The sequence below is a fragment of the Benincasa hispida genome, chromosome 9 (genome assembly GCF_027475165.1).
Source record: "Benincasa hispida cultivar pf3 chromosome 9, pf3_genome.v1.1, whole genome shotgun sequence".
Taxonomy (NCBI): Eukaryota; Viridiplantae; Streptophyta; class Magnoliopsida; order Cucurbitales; family Cucurbitaceae; genus Benincasa; species Benincasa hispida.
Genome location: NC_143486.1, coordinates 32,348,600 through 32,364,111, shown reverse-complemented (window position 1 = coordinate 32,364,111; position 15,512 = coordinate 32,348,600). Strand labels below are relative to the sequence as shown.

Below are 15,512 nucleotides of genomic sequence, written 5' to 3'. Positions count from 1 at the left end.
TTATGATCATTCTAGTGAAATGTAAGTCTCGTCAAGTAACAACGTTATAAAGAGAAACTAATCATTTTGTGGTCCAGTCTTATACAAACTCTTTATATAAGATACCCCCACTCACATGTCTCTATCTGAATTATCAGGATCAGATCATTTGTAACACTTTACAACAATTGTAACAATTACAAAATAGGTCGTATTCGTAGTGCTACCAGGATAAGGCACCCAACCTTATCCATATACTACAAACCATTTATGTTATTACTCAAACATGATCCACATGTATGTTACCACATATATGTTTAAGCTACATAAAATAACCTAAGATCTTGGTTTATTGGATTGAGTTAATGCATTAAAAATAATAATTATTTTATTAACAACAATTTGTTTACACAATTTTACAAACTACGAGAATATAAGAGATTTAAGACACAAATCCCAATAGTTGCGTTAATACACACCCTAATCCTTTCTTCGAGGCATTACTGTAAATAACAAAACTTCACGTTCCATCTAGTAAAGTAAGAACTGGTATAGAAACCAACTTTTTTTTTTAGATCTTGAAAACGGTCCTCACAAACCTTACTCCAAACAAAGGAAGCTCTCTTCCTAGTCAGTTGAGTCAAAGGTGTGGCTATGTGAGAAAAGTCTTTAAAAAACTAACCATAAAAGCCTACTAACCCCATGAAAACTGCGCATCTCACTAACCATGGTAGATGAGGCCAATTCTTAACGGCCTTAATCTTTGCAGGGTCAACAGACACTCCCTTCTTTGACACCACATGTCCTAGAAAGAATACTTGCCTCAACCAAAAATTACATTTAGAAAACCTATCATATAACTTATTCGACCTCAGGGTCTCCAAAACTTTTCGTAAATGCTCCTCGTGTTTTGCCTCTGTCTTAGAGTATACCAAGATATCATCTATGAAAACTATCACAAAAGTGTCAAGGAATTCCTTGAACACCCTATTCATCAGGTCCATAAATACTGTGGGAGCATTAGTCAAGCCAGAATGAACTTATAATGTTTATATATCTCGAACAAAATGCTATCTTAGGTATATCGTTGGTCATTTGTCCTCAACTAATGGTGACCTGACCAAAGGTCAACCTTGGAGAAGATTGTAGCTCCTTGCAACTGGTCAAACAAATCGTTAATCCTGAGAAGTGTATACTTATTTTTAATACCTTATTTAATTCTTTTTAGTCAATGCAGAGGCACAACGATCTATCTTTCTTTTTCACAAACAGTATTGGCGCACCCCATGGTGACACACTCAATCAGAACAGCAGGGGAGATTGGTGTCTACATAGTTGCGATTGGGTTCATAGTCTGTCTGCACTCCCTACCCTTCTAACCTAGAAGGATCACGTGGCAGAAGGGGATCCTCTGGTACGGGAAGGTTCTGATCCTCTGAGTTTTGCACCATTAACATGGAAGGATTTCTTACAGGTGGAACTTGATCTTGTGAATCATGAATCCTTCCTCCGACCTTCCTTTTCACCCTATATTTTGGTGTCATGTCCTATCATGCACACAAAATCAGCTTCTACTAGATTCCTCATCATGAGAGACATATCCACTAGGGCATAAAATCACACAATGTCTCATGCATAAAATATTGAAAACATTCACTTGAAAAACATACCTGACGATGACAAAGGATCCGTTACTAGGCCACATGGACAATCTAACTTACTAATAAGTCAGTCTACAGAATCTAAAACATGGACTCTGATACCAACTGTAACGACTCGGCTCCTAGGACTTATACTAGGTCGTTACTACATGCATGCATAAATCTCAAAACGACACATTTCATGAATTCGGTATAACCAAATAAATATTATAAAATAAATAACTTTTGTTCAAACTATATAACAGGAAGTCATTAATCAAGGTACCCTTATAAAAAATAAAGCATCACAAGAAAATGTTTTTATCTAAATCAATCAACAACGCAAAAACTAAAAACTTTCTAAATTCAATTGCAAATTTGAGATTTGAAAACATGAAAACATGAGCGGAAGCATCTGATTAGTCTCAGTGACACAATCATGGATTTCTCCTGTCATTCGTCGGCGCATCTTTACCCTTACCTGAAAAACATAACATAATAAAGAATAAGTATAAAGTAACCCCACTACCGTGATCAACCTATGCATTTATGTCCAATAAATGTAACATTTTAGTGGGACGTGTAAAGACCTCTACCAATCATGGATGGTCATCAGGTGATTAGTTGAACTTGCCTTATTATAGATGAGATGTACCCACAAACCTCTAGTTAAAACCCGAATGAAATCACTAACCTTTGGTGCAGACCCGAAGGAAATCACAAACCTCTGGTGAATCCCCGAAGAAAACACAACCTTTGATGAATTCCAAAGGAAACACAAACCTCTGGTAAATCCTAAAAAAAACACAAGCCTCTAGTGGATACATGACTACAACTAGGAGGCAATTATCACTAACATATTTATCATACATATTAAACAAAGGCCCATTGCATGGAAATATAACATCATACTCATACATTCTCATATTATAACTTATAAAATCAACATCATGCTCATACATTTTCATATTATAACTTATAAAATCAACACCATGCTCATACTTCATCATAACATACTTAACAATATAACATCATGCTCATACATCCTCTATACTAAAGAAAAACATACAAATAACCTTAGGGAAATAATAATATTCTAATTACGTCAACCGACACGAAGGCAATTTTAATAGCAAGATTACTTACCTTAGAACTAAGTTCAAACAATAAATACTCAAGCAAGCTTATCTTCTCCTTGCAAAACAAAACTTTAATCCAAAACCTAAAATAGTAAACCAAAGTTAAATTAAACCTATTAAACCTTTAGGGTCTAATTCCAATTAATCAAATTTATTAAAATGACTCCGATGAACTTATCAAAAGTGAGGCTCGACCCAAAACCACCTCAAGCTTCAATCCAAAAACTCAACCTATGCAAAAACCACTAACAAGCATTAATAACTTAATTTACATCAATTATCTTTAATCCCAAGAGGATCGCAAAGTCTCAAACTTACCAAAATCCACAAAAAGTCGATCTTTATAACGCTGGACAACGCCCCAACGACTTCCAAAAATTGAAATCTATACTTCAAATCCTAAGGGTAAATCAAATTTAACCCAAAACTTAGTGGATATTCAAGAATTAATCAAGAACAAACCAAAACGGTCGAAAACTTACTCCAAACGACAGATTGGTGAAAGAAATGATCAACGCTTGTCGGCGTCCTATCCAAAGAGGCGGCAGCGACTCATGGCGACTTGCTAAAGATAGGGAGAGAGAGATCCGGCGCGAGGTAAACGGAGGAGAGACTGTCGGGGGACGTGGTTGTGCAATCAGCAGTGCTGGATCAACGATGACGTAAGGTGGTGAGGGGCGAGGGGTGGCGTCCGATTTGCAACCCAATTGGCTGAGAGAGAAAAAAAAAAGAGAGAGGAACACTGACTGGTCAAACAATTATGACAATCGGCGGCGAAGATCATCGTTCAACGAGCGACAGCGCTCCACGAGTCACGGGCAATGGAATGTGAGGGCTGGAGGTCTGGAAAATTTGATGAAACGTCGACTGCTTCCTCTCTACTACACACATGGGGGCTATGGGAAAAACTTTCGATTTTCCCTTTTGACCCTTTTCAGTGGACGGTTATAGAGATATTTTAGATAATTTCACAATTAAAATTATTAAATAAATTATTTTTCTCCTAGTTTGAGCGTCACACGTAAAATAAAAAATAATTAAAAAATCCAATTCCCCTATTTTTGAGCATTACACGTAAAAAAAAGTAATTTAAAAAAATCTCATTTTTCCCCTTTGTCTTCACACGTAAAAGGACCTAAAAAGGAAAGAAAGAAAAAAAAAACGATCACATGTTTTCCCTATTTTTGGCATTCATACATTAAAAAGAAAAAAAAAAATCCTAATTCGAATTTTAAAAAATCAGATTATATCTCTAATTCACAATTCAAAGAGAAAAAAAAATGGTTATCTAAAATCCTATCAATCACATCAAATATCTATACCTATCTATCACACATAAAAAGGAAAAAAATCTCATCTTTTCCCTAATATTTTTTAGCATCACATGTAATTAAAAAAAGAAAAAAAAAACTCAAATTAACGTTATTAAATATTTTTAAAAATTAGTTTCATTTTAATATGAATGATATCCTAAATTACTTTTTCAAAAAAAATAGTTTGGATTTTGATTTATTTTCGAGATGTATAAATTCACTCCTTACACTTCAAGTTTCCATCACTTACCCTCTTTCTTTAACACAAATTTATGTGTCATACTTTTTCAAAATAAAATAAAATAATGTGTCATGAATGTCTCTATATTCTCGTTTAATTTAAATGCAAAAGAGTGAAGAAAATTATTCATCAAGCTTAGTTATAAGCGTTAAATATGGATTTAATGATTTTTATATATAAAAATTCGAGCTACTTTTTCTAGTTAGATTTTCGATTGTGCAAATTCAGTTCTATATTGAGTTGGGTGTAGTTTAATTTTTAGTTCATACTTATATTCAGTTCTATTATTTTTCAACCGAGAAAAGAGTATTACAAAATTTATAATATATATATATATATAGTAAATAATATTTTAGTTTAAATTAAGGTTTGTAATTAGAATAATAACCATATCATCCAAATCAAAATTAAATAGATATTTGTACTACAAGGAAGATTATCAAAATAAAAACATTAGTAATACTTTGATTTCAATTAGAATTTAAAATTAAAAGATAATCAAATCATCCTATTCTAATTAAATAAATAAAAGATTTTGAGGCCAATGTTATCATGAAAAACTAATGTAGAAGTTAAGTAGTTAATCAAACCATCCACTTAAAAAGATTGAGTTTTTTTTTCGATTCAAGGAGGATTACATCAAATAATATATATATATATATATATATATATATATAAATTAAGAAACTATTATCACGAAATTTTAAAAAAGAATAAAAAATTATATTTTGGTTTAAAATAAAGTTCAAAATTAGGAGGATAATCCAATCATCCAAATCTAAATAGAAATATATATTTTTTAAAAAACACGAAAGTTTAAAATATATATAATTTTTTATTTTTAAATTAAAATTTGAAATTAGGAGATAATTAAATCATTCAAATAAAGATAAAAAAAATAATAATTCTTTTAACTATGAGACTATTATCACAAAATTTTTAAAGACTTTATTTTATGAAACAAAAAATAAATTAATAAATAGATATTCTTTAACCATTACATATTTTTCTGAAATTATTCGAATATTTATTTTATTTAACGCTTTTATATATATATATATATATATATATGCATATCTCAAATTTAATGCTATAAAACACGTGTCGTTATATTCGTCTAATCTAATTAATTGGGCACAAAAGAGTTAAACAATAAGTATAAGCACATCGAGAAGACTAAGACAAAATCAATCAGAGACATCTAGCTACATCTAAATAAGTTTGTTTATGTTATCCTAGAGACTATCATAGAAACTATGTAGTCGTAGAACATATACAAGCAATCAATAAAATTGAGGTGTGACTTCAATTACTAAAAGTTCATAAAGAATAAAATTTAGAACAAAAGAATAGACTATTACATTGAAGTTCAAAATCTCGTGATTTTACTATTGGACTCGAATCAACCCTTAAATCATAAACTCGAACTCTATCCAAACATTGTGATATAGCTAAAAAAATTATACTTTAGAATCCATAAAATATAAGAGTGTAGAGAGAAAGATGGTGCGAAAATAATGAAGAAAACAATAGATCAAAATTACAACTTTCTCCAAAAGTTATGACCTAAAAATGAAAAAGGCATAATATCTTGTTTGGAGATGCTAGAGATGACTTCTCAACACTAATCTAATTTTAAAAAGTAATTAAAACATGTATTTGGTCAAACTCAATTGCGTTCGAGACCCTGTCACCTCGAGTTTTTCTTTACCTTTATAGAGTTATGTTTTGTTTTTTAATTTTTTCCTCTAAATCTATTATGTTTGAATCAAGTTACACTATTAGTTTTATGGTTCTAGAATAACTTCATTTAATTAGATATGAAAGAAACACATGAGAATAGAAATTTCCATTTAATTATATTTAATATTTGTTAGGAAAAGCTATCCGAAATAATTTGAAAATGTTTTCATCTTTCACAATTAACACTCTTCTAGGAAACTTCTTAAAATTTAATCTTTTCTAAAATTTAACTTGTAGAAATCATTTTGCAATCCACGCAAGATTCATTTAGATAATTGATAAATCTATTTAAAAATTCAAATAGGTGTGGAAACATAAATATGGTAAAAGATCCATTTGAAAAGATTGCTAGAAAAATTATGTACAATGTTGTTCAACTTGGCTAAGATTTCACCAAGAAATCCAAAAGAAATTTAAGATGAAAAAAGTTAAATTTTTTGAAGAATCTCGATGATCGATGTGGTTGGGAAGGATTGAAAAAATCTATTTTAATAAATTCTCTAAAAAGATGTCAGTCGTGAAAAATAAAAACATGTATGAGTCATTTCTAACAATTTTCTTTATTTTTTTTCTTTTTTTCTCCTATAATAAAGTATTCCAACCCTAAACTTTTTATTCAAGACTGAAGTATTCAAATTTTTTATTCTTAGTGGAGGTTACATGTGTTTCCAACCAATCAAATTCTCGACATCAAAAAGAGAATGTATTTAAGCATGATTATAATGTTGTACTAACAAAATGTCAATTTTTTTTATATTATAGTTTGAAAAATCTTTTCTATTCAAAAAGGGTATTTATGTGTATATATATGATTTCCATTGGTTAATCATTAAAAATATATTTTTTAGTGTCAGAAATAGAATTAAGAGATTTGAACTTCTAACCTCAATACATATCAATTCAAACATAATTTTTTTAAAAAATATATATTAAAAAATAAAGTGATAAGATCTAGTAAGTTCGCATTAAATTTCTTGTTTTTGGGATAATATTATTGTATTCATTATGTAGAAAATAACAAGGTATTTAAGTGGGTTTTATTGAAAAAATTAAAGGTCCAATGTCATTCTTGTAATTAATGAGCAGTGACAATTTTGTAATACCCCTATCTTCTCCAAAATAGGGCTAAAGAAAAAATAGGTTTGCAGTAGCCACCTGAGGAGATCGTGAGCCGTCGGGTATCAGCTTCATGGGAGAATAGGGACCGGTCGAAGAGCCGCTCGGCTGGACGTTGGGTGTCAGCTTCGTGGAAGAGCAGCGGCCAGTCAGATCCGATTTAGCGTGTGGGTGCGCCGGTCAGTTCCGTTTCAGCGCGTGGGTTTGCTTGCAGATCTGGTTTTGGTGGTTTGCCGGTCAGAGGGAGATAGCATACTGTTTTGGGCTATTTTACAGCGGGTTGTTCTTAGTTTTCAGAGGCGACGTTGTGTGCGGATGAGAATACTGAAATTGCAGATTGGTGAATTCGTTGATTATCTGTAATTTGTAAAATTTCTTTATTGCTCATTAATAAATTAATTCAAGCTGGTTCCTAAAGTGGATGTAGACCAAACTAGTCGAACAACTATATATCTTGGTGTTCTTTACTACTTTCGATTTATTTCTGCTGATTGTTTGTGTTCTGTTTGGCCATCTAAGTTAGGTTCAAAAACTCTCACAAGTGGTATCAGAGCTCTAGTTGATCCAAGGAGGGTGTGTGGCAGTGTGTTGCTTATTCATTCTTTGTTCAGGATATTTTGTTGGAATTAATTTGACAAATGGCTTCGATGTCTACACAGTTCAAAGTTGTTAAATTTGATGGGAAAGGTAATTTCGGGTTATGGAGGAAAAAGATTAAAGCTATTCTGGTACAACAAAAGGTAGCAAAAATCTTAGATGAAGATAACTTTCCACCAATAATTACAGAAGCTGAAAAAAGGGATATGGATGAGATGGCCTATTCGACGATAATTATGTATCTGTCAGATGGAGTGCTTAGGCTAGTAGATGAGGTCACTATTACAGTGCAGTTGTGGAAGAAACTGGAAAGTCTTTATTTGACTAAGTTCTTGCCAAATAAATTATATCTAAAGGAGAAATTCTTTGGATATAAGATGGACTCAAGTAAAGGCTTAGAAGAGAACCTAGATGAATTCTAGAAGATTATAGTTGATCTCAATAACATCGGTGAGAAGATGCGGATAAAAATCAAGCTGTTATTCTTCTGAATTCTTTGCCATAATCGTATCGAGAAGTTAAGACAGCTATTAAATATGGGTGGGATTCATTATCCATGGATATAGTGTTGGATGCCTTAAGAATGAGAAATCTCGAGATTAAAAAGGAACGCAAGGATGGAGAGTTACTCATGGCCAGAGGTAGAAATGAGAAAAAGAACGGAAAAGGAAAAGAGTCAAGGTCCAGGTCGAAATCAAAGGGGAAAAGAAAAAAGTGTTTCCTATGTCATAAAGAATGACACTTTAGAAAAAAATTGCCCTTTGAATAAGAGTAAGGAAGCATCAAGTAGCAAGCATATAGGGGATTCTAGTGCAGCAAATATTACTGATGGGTATGATTCAGCAGAGTTTTTGATGGTATCCAGCAGGGACATTCAAAATGCTTGGTTCATGGATTCAGGATACACGTTTCACATGACTACTAATCAGGATTTCTTGATTGACTTTCAGGAAAATGATAGGGGATCAGTTTTGCTTGGTGATAATGGTGCTTGTGATGTAAAAGGAATTGGGTGTGTTCGAATTGCAACACATGATGGTATGATCAGAATTCTTATAAATGTAAGGTATATTCCAGAACTCAAACGAAATCTAATTTCTCTGGAAATTCTTACAAATGTAAGGTATGTTCCAGAACTCAAACGAAATCTAATTTCTCTGTGCGAATTAGATAGAGCAGCTTATTCCTATAAATCTGGAAATGGAGTTCTGAAGGTTATCGAGGGTTCTTTGGTTAAGCTGAAGGGGACCTTGAGGAATGGCCTTTATGTGTTGGAGGGTACTGTAGTTTCAGGTAGTGCTATTATTGCATCTGGGAAAGAAACAGATAAATCTATGTTATGGCATAACAGACTAGCTCATGTCTGTGAAAAAGATCTTCAAGCTCTTTCAGAAAGAGGTTTTCTTGGAGGAGTTAAATACATTGAACTCCCATTTTGTGAACACTGCATAATGGGAAAGTCTACTAGAGTGAAGTTTGGGAAAGGGAAGCATTCTATCAAAGGAATTTTAGATTATGTCCATTCAGATTTGTAGGGTCCTACACAGGTACCTTCTATGGGAGGTTGAGATTCTTTATGTCGATTATTGATGACTTTTCAAGAAAGGTTTGGATGTATCCATTAAAACAGAAGGATGAAGCTTTTGAAAAATTTCTTGAATGGAAAAAGCAGGTTGAGAACCAGACAAGCAAGTATCTGAGGACAGACAATGGTTTGGAATTTGTGAATCATAAATTTGATAAATTTTGCAAATCTGAGGGAATTACGAGGCATTTCACTGTTACGTACACTCCACAGCAGAATGGTTTAGCTAAGAGGTTCAACAAAACAATTATGGAGCGTACAAGATGTCTCTTGACAAATGCTTCATTACCCTTGAAGTTTTGGGGGGAAGCTGCCTAAACAGCTTGTTATCTTATTAATAGGAGTTTGTCTTCCGTTTTAGGCCTAAAGACTCCCCAGGAGATATGGACAGGAAAAGCTCCAAGCTTGGATCATCTCAGAGTGTTTGGATGTTCAGCTTATACTCATGTTAAGGAAGGGAAGCTGAATAAGAGGGCAATGAAATGTATGTTTATTGGCTATCCTCAGGGTGTTAAAGGATATAAACTTTGGTGCTTGAAAGAGGGCAGAAAAAATGCATTATCAGCAAATATGTGACCTTTAATGAAACAGAGATGCCATTTCATGTCAAAGAGCAGCAGAAACAGCAGCCAGTTGATCAGGTTGAGACAGAGGTTAGAATTGATTCTAAAACAAGACCATCAGTTAGTTCAGGTGATTCCAGTGATTAGTCATCTAGTTCTGATGGTAGATAGCCTCAACTGCAAAAGACTTTAATTGATGAGGGAGTTTTTGGTGAAGAAAGCTCAAGTAGCAGTGACCTACAGAACTATCAGTTTACACGTGACAAGCCTCAGTGGGTGAGACAGGCTCCTACGAGGTATGGTTATTCTGATTTAGTTGCTTATGCTCTTACTTGTGTAGCTGACAATATTGAAGCAGAGCCTCTTACTTTTGAGGAGGCTATTGTATCTGATTTGAAGGAAGAGTGGAAGGATGTTATGGACGCAGAGTTGTTCTTGTTGCAGAAGAATCAGACCTGGTCATTGGTTCCAAAGCCTCCTAATCAAAAACTCATTTAGTCAAAGTGGATTTATAAAATCTAGCCAGGTACAGGAGGTAACAATAAGCCTAGGTATAAGGCTAGACTAGTAGCCAAGGGATACACTCAAAATGAGGGAGTTGACTTTCATGAGATTTTCTCTCCAGTGGTGAGGCATTCGTCTATTCGATTAATTTTATCTATTGCTGTTCACTTTGATATGTTTGTTAAACAGATGGACGTCACCATAGCTTTCCTTCATAGCGAATTGGAGGAAATGATCTACATGGCTCAACCTAAGGGTTATGAGGTGAAAGAAAAGGAAGACATGGTTTTTCGTCTTCACAGGTACATCTATGAACTGAAACAATCGCCGAGACAGTGGTATATCAGGTTTGACACCTTTATTCTAAAGCAGGGGTTTCACAGGAGCTCATATGATGTCTACGTGTACTAGAAACTATCGTAGAAAGGTACATATACTTATCTACTTTTGTATGTAGATGATATGATTCTGGTGTCTAAAGATTATTCTGAAATCTATGATCTCAAGAAACGATTGAGTAGTGAATTTGAGATGAAAGATTTAGGTGAACTCAAAAGGATCCTAGGCATGGATGTGAAAAGAGATAGGGAGAAAGGTTTGTTAACCATTTCGCAGGAGAGTTATGTGCATAAACTGCTTGAGAAGTATAATATGTCTGGTTGTAAGGCAATTTCGACACCCTTAGCATCTCATTTTAGGCTTTCTTCGTCTCAGTGTCCTGTTACTGAACAAGAAAGGTTAGAGATGGCTAATATTCCCTATTGTAATGCTGTTAGAAGTATTATGTATTTGATGATTTGTACTAGGCCTGACTTGGGAAATGCTATGAGTATGATAAGTAGGTTTGTGTCAAATCCTGGGAAGAAGCATTGGAATGCAGTTAAATGGGTGCTTCGATATTTGAAAGGTAGTGTCAGTGTATCATTGTGTTTTAGCAGGGATTGTGATAAATCAACACTGTTGGAAGGCTTCACAGATGCAGATTATGCTGCAGACCTTGACAAAAGAAGGTCTCTATCAGGTCACATTTTTCGTTTGTTTGGTAATGTGGTCAGTTGGAAGGTTGCTCTATAGTCAGTTGTTGCCTTGTCTACTACTGAGTCAAAGTATATTTCAGTGGGTGAAGCTGTCAAAGAGGCAATGTGGTTGAAAAGGATAGTTGGTGAGTTGTTGTCGCAGGAGTTCATTCCTACCGTCTGTTGTGATTGCCAGAGTGCTATTCATCTTGCGAAGAGTCCATTCATCACGAACAGTCTAAGCCTATCAATGTCAAATTTCATTTTATCAGAGAAATTGTGGTCCAGAAAGATGTTGAACTGGTCAAGGTTCATACAGTTGAGAATTTGTCAAATATGTTAACCAAGGTTCTTCCAGCCCATAGGTTCAAATACCTATTAGATGGGCTGAATATTAAATCTGGATGATAGGAAGATTGGAGAATCAACTTGACACATAAATATTCTTGTTATGAGGGAGATTTGTAGAAAATAACAAGGTATTTAAGTGGGTTTTATGGGATATTTTGGAAAAATTAAAGGCCCAATGGCATTCTTGTAATTAATGAGTAGTGGTAATTTTGTAATATCCCTATGGCAATTTTTCGTGGGTCTCTTTTTGGCTGAAAAATAGAGACAGCCGCCTAAAGAAAAAATAGGTTTGCAATAGCCGCCTGAGGAGATCATGAGTCGTCTGAACGTTGGGTATCGGCTTCGTGGAAGAGCAGCGGCCGGTCGAAGAGCCGCTCGGCTAGACGTTGGGTGTCGGCTTCGTGGAAGAGCAGAGGCCAGTCAGATCCGATTTAGCGTGTGGGTGCGCCGGTCAGTTCCGTTTCAACGCGTGGGTTTGCTTGCAAATCTGGTTTTGGTGGTTCGTCGGTCAGAGAGGGGTAGCATACTGTTTTGGGCTGTTTTACAGCGGGTTGTTCTCAGTTTTCAGAGGCGACGTTGTGTGCAGATCTCTCGGTATCAGTGGATACTGAAATTATAGATTGATGAATTCGTTGATTATCTGTAATTTGTAAAATTTATTTATTGCTCGTTAATAAATTAATTCAAGCTGGTTCTCAAAGTGGATGTAGACCAAACTGGTCGAACCACTATATATCTTGGTGTTCTTTACTGCTTTCGATTTATTTCTGCTGATTGTTTGCGTTCTATTTGGTCATCTAAGTTAGGTTCAGAAACTCTCACACATTAAAAGAACCTGTGTGGTAAAATATTAAATATTGTAGTAAAGTTATTTTTACTAAATTATGTAAAAGAAAAGGATATATTATGTTTGTTAACTAAAATCATGATGTTTGTGGGTATAAATTTGTCTCAATGATTTGATAGAAGTATGTTGGCCGTTCAAAATCCAAAAGGGAAAACTAATCAAAGTTGCAACCTTTTTCCAAGATCATGTGTGCCGTAATTAAAAGTTAAATTACAACTTCAACCTTTGAATTTTGAATTTTTAAGTGTTTAAAGGCTCATTAAAAGAAATTTAAAAAAAAAAAAAGAAAAAAAAGAAAAGAAAAAGAAGTCTCTAAATGGCTCCATTTGCATTCGATAACTATTTTGTTTTAAGTTTTTGAAGATTATATCTATTTCGACGTAATTTTTTTAATAATTTTTCCATATTTCTAAAAAAAAACACATTTAAATTCTAAGTAAAATTTTAAAACCACTTTAAAAAAAATCGAGATGTGCAAAAAATGTTTTAAAACACAAATAATAAAGAAAGAAAACTAGAGATAAAATTAGTGATTGTAAGCTTATTTTTTAAAAACAGAAGACCAAAAACAAAATAGTTTGCATTCATTGTTTTGTTAATAGATCCATAAGGTTGTATTTAATGACAACCATCTTATTGCTTGTTGAAAATTATATTTTTTTTCTTGCAACTTCTTTACTATAGCTATTTTTCTAATTAAATACTTGATTTTTTAGTTAATTTTTAAAAACTACTGATTTTAATTTTCAAAACATGGTTTTGTTGTTTAGAACACTAGGATAAAGTAGACAATAAAACAAAAATTCAATACAATAAAAAATAGTGTTTATCAGCTTAATTTAAAAAAATAAAAATAAAAGGTTATCAAACGGGGTCTAATCTTTTGATTTTGTATCTAAGAAATCTAGTTTTGTTTTGATCTATTTAACACAAACTTTAAAATTTAGAGATACTGATCTCTATATAATTTTTTAATCGAAGAAATATACCTTAACCAATCAAACTATTTTCATATTGACCAATAGATTAACCACCATTCTTTTTATTATGGAATAATTACAAAATGGGTTGGAAACTATTTAGGGATCCCAACTTTTGATTCAATAAGCACAACAGTCTTAAATTTATGTCTAAATAAACAGTAAAAAGCCACTAAATTATGGGTTTGGTGGCAGCATGAATGTGTGAGTGGTTGGAGAATTATTACAATGTGAAGCATAAGCATTTATTTGATAGCTATGGTGCTTATTGTCCATTTAAAAGTCAGTGTGATATCTAAATCGATTAAGGCATTTATCTTCAAATGTTTGAACTGCTTCCTCTACAAGAATACAACGATTATATATTTTTTTTTTCAGATGTCTAAGATATTTTTGTCATCATTCTTAATTTATGAATAAGTTTATTTATTTTATTCATTTCTTAATTTGAAATGTAAATGAAGAGTTATTATAAAAGAAAATCAATGAGTTGTTGTTAGAAACGGCAAGATCCTTAGAACGACAGACAGAAAATAGTTAAGGCACAATGGTCAAGCAAAAAACAAAACCTGCAAAACAAAAACTCGTTATAGGCTGAGTCGCGGAGCTCGCTCTCTTTAAGACGTTTCGCAGCTCTGCCCAATTGTGCAAGCAGATTTGGAATATTGCCACGTCGTCCCAGGATAAAACAGTCAAAAAAACCCAATCAGAAATACACTGTCACCAACCGAAACACACACCCTTTCTAACTTACTGCTCGAAAAACGAAAAAAGGAAGAGTAGGAGAGGAAAGGAGAACATTCGAATAGAAGTGAAGAAATTGTGTGAATGAATTGCTGAAGGTCACGCTTTTTATAGGCTTTCAGTGTGAAACGATAGAGTGAGAAAGAGGTGGAGACCCTCATAACGTGCAAGACTCTCGCGGATGACTTGTTGCAAGGTAGGACTTTTCTTTTTCCGATTTTGAAATAAAAAAATAAATAACAATTTTTTTTTTTTAAATTTTAAAGGTTATGTACCCTCTTAAAAGTGTTCTTAATTTCTTTTTCCATAATAAGTATTTTAGCCAATGGCACTCTACAAGGGTTTCCATAAAGCACACCTTGAGTGGTTTTGACTTTTTTTTTTTTTTTTAAAAAAAAAACATTTATATTACTTCCAAACATTATGAGTCATCATGAAAAAAAGTGTTTTTTGGTTATGGTAAAAGTGTTTTTAGTCATATTTGTGAGCAAACAAAGCACAGTTAATCCATGTAAGAAGAAATTCCTTCAAATCACCAAGAAACATAGTATTTCCATCTAATGTCCAAATGACCAATTAATTATAAGAGAAAAGGTACAATTTACTAAAGAGTTCTTACCACTCGAAAATTCATATTAAGATTCACCATTCTTACATAAAACCACCCAAATTAAACATGTTAAAGGAGTTGGATCTATGAGAACTTTTTAGTTTAGAGAGAGGATAGAAAAAGAGCTAAAAGAGAGAAGAAAGAGAGAATGAAAGAAAGTATGATGATATGCAAAACCAAAAAGTGAAAAGTACTTATTAAAAGGTACAACCATTTTCCAACATCCATGCTATATGCATGTTATTAACTTCAATTTAAATCCCACAAATTCCAAATTATGAAGTCCTGCCCCTACTAAATTTTGAGCACATATTTTCTTTCCTTCCTTTTGTTAATTTTTTTTTTTTTTTTTTTTTTTTTTTTTTTTATTAGAGTGAATTGAGTTTAAATAATAATTATATGTTTTCAAACTTTTTCGTTCAATCATATATTAATATGTCCGTCCAAACATAGTTTAAAATTTCGATGATCATAGTTTTCTTTTATTTTAATACTATTTTGCGCCTTGTACACAAATACCAAACTCTACATTAGCCCCTTCGTC

At 33.0% G+C, this 15,512-nt stretch overlaps 1 long non-coding RNA gene across 2 annotated transcripts; it reads right to left on the bottom strand.

The window, feature by feature from the left end:
• Window positions 1-1,826: 1,826 nt before the first annotated feature.
• Window positions 1,827-3,684, bottom strand: LOC120085354 (uncharacterized). 2 transcript variants are annotated; one of them, XR_016531829.1, is made up of 6 exons: window positions 3,506-3,680; window positions 3,241-3,404; window positions 3,077-3,157; window positions 2,766-2,989; window positions 2,314-2,414; window positions 1,827-2,100 (listed from the first exon to the last, which is right to left on the bottom strand). It is a non-coding gene; the product is annotated as an uncharacterized LOC120085354 (long non-coding RNA). The 2 variants fall into 2 exon arrangements; XR_016531828.1 differs by lacking the exon at window positions 2,766-2,989 and having other exon boundaries at window positions 3,506-3,684.
• Between the last annotated feature and the right edge of the window lie 11,828 nt (window positions 3,685-15,512).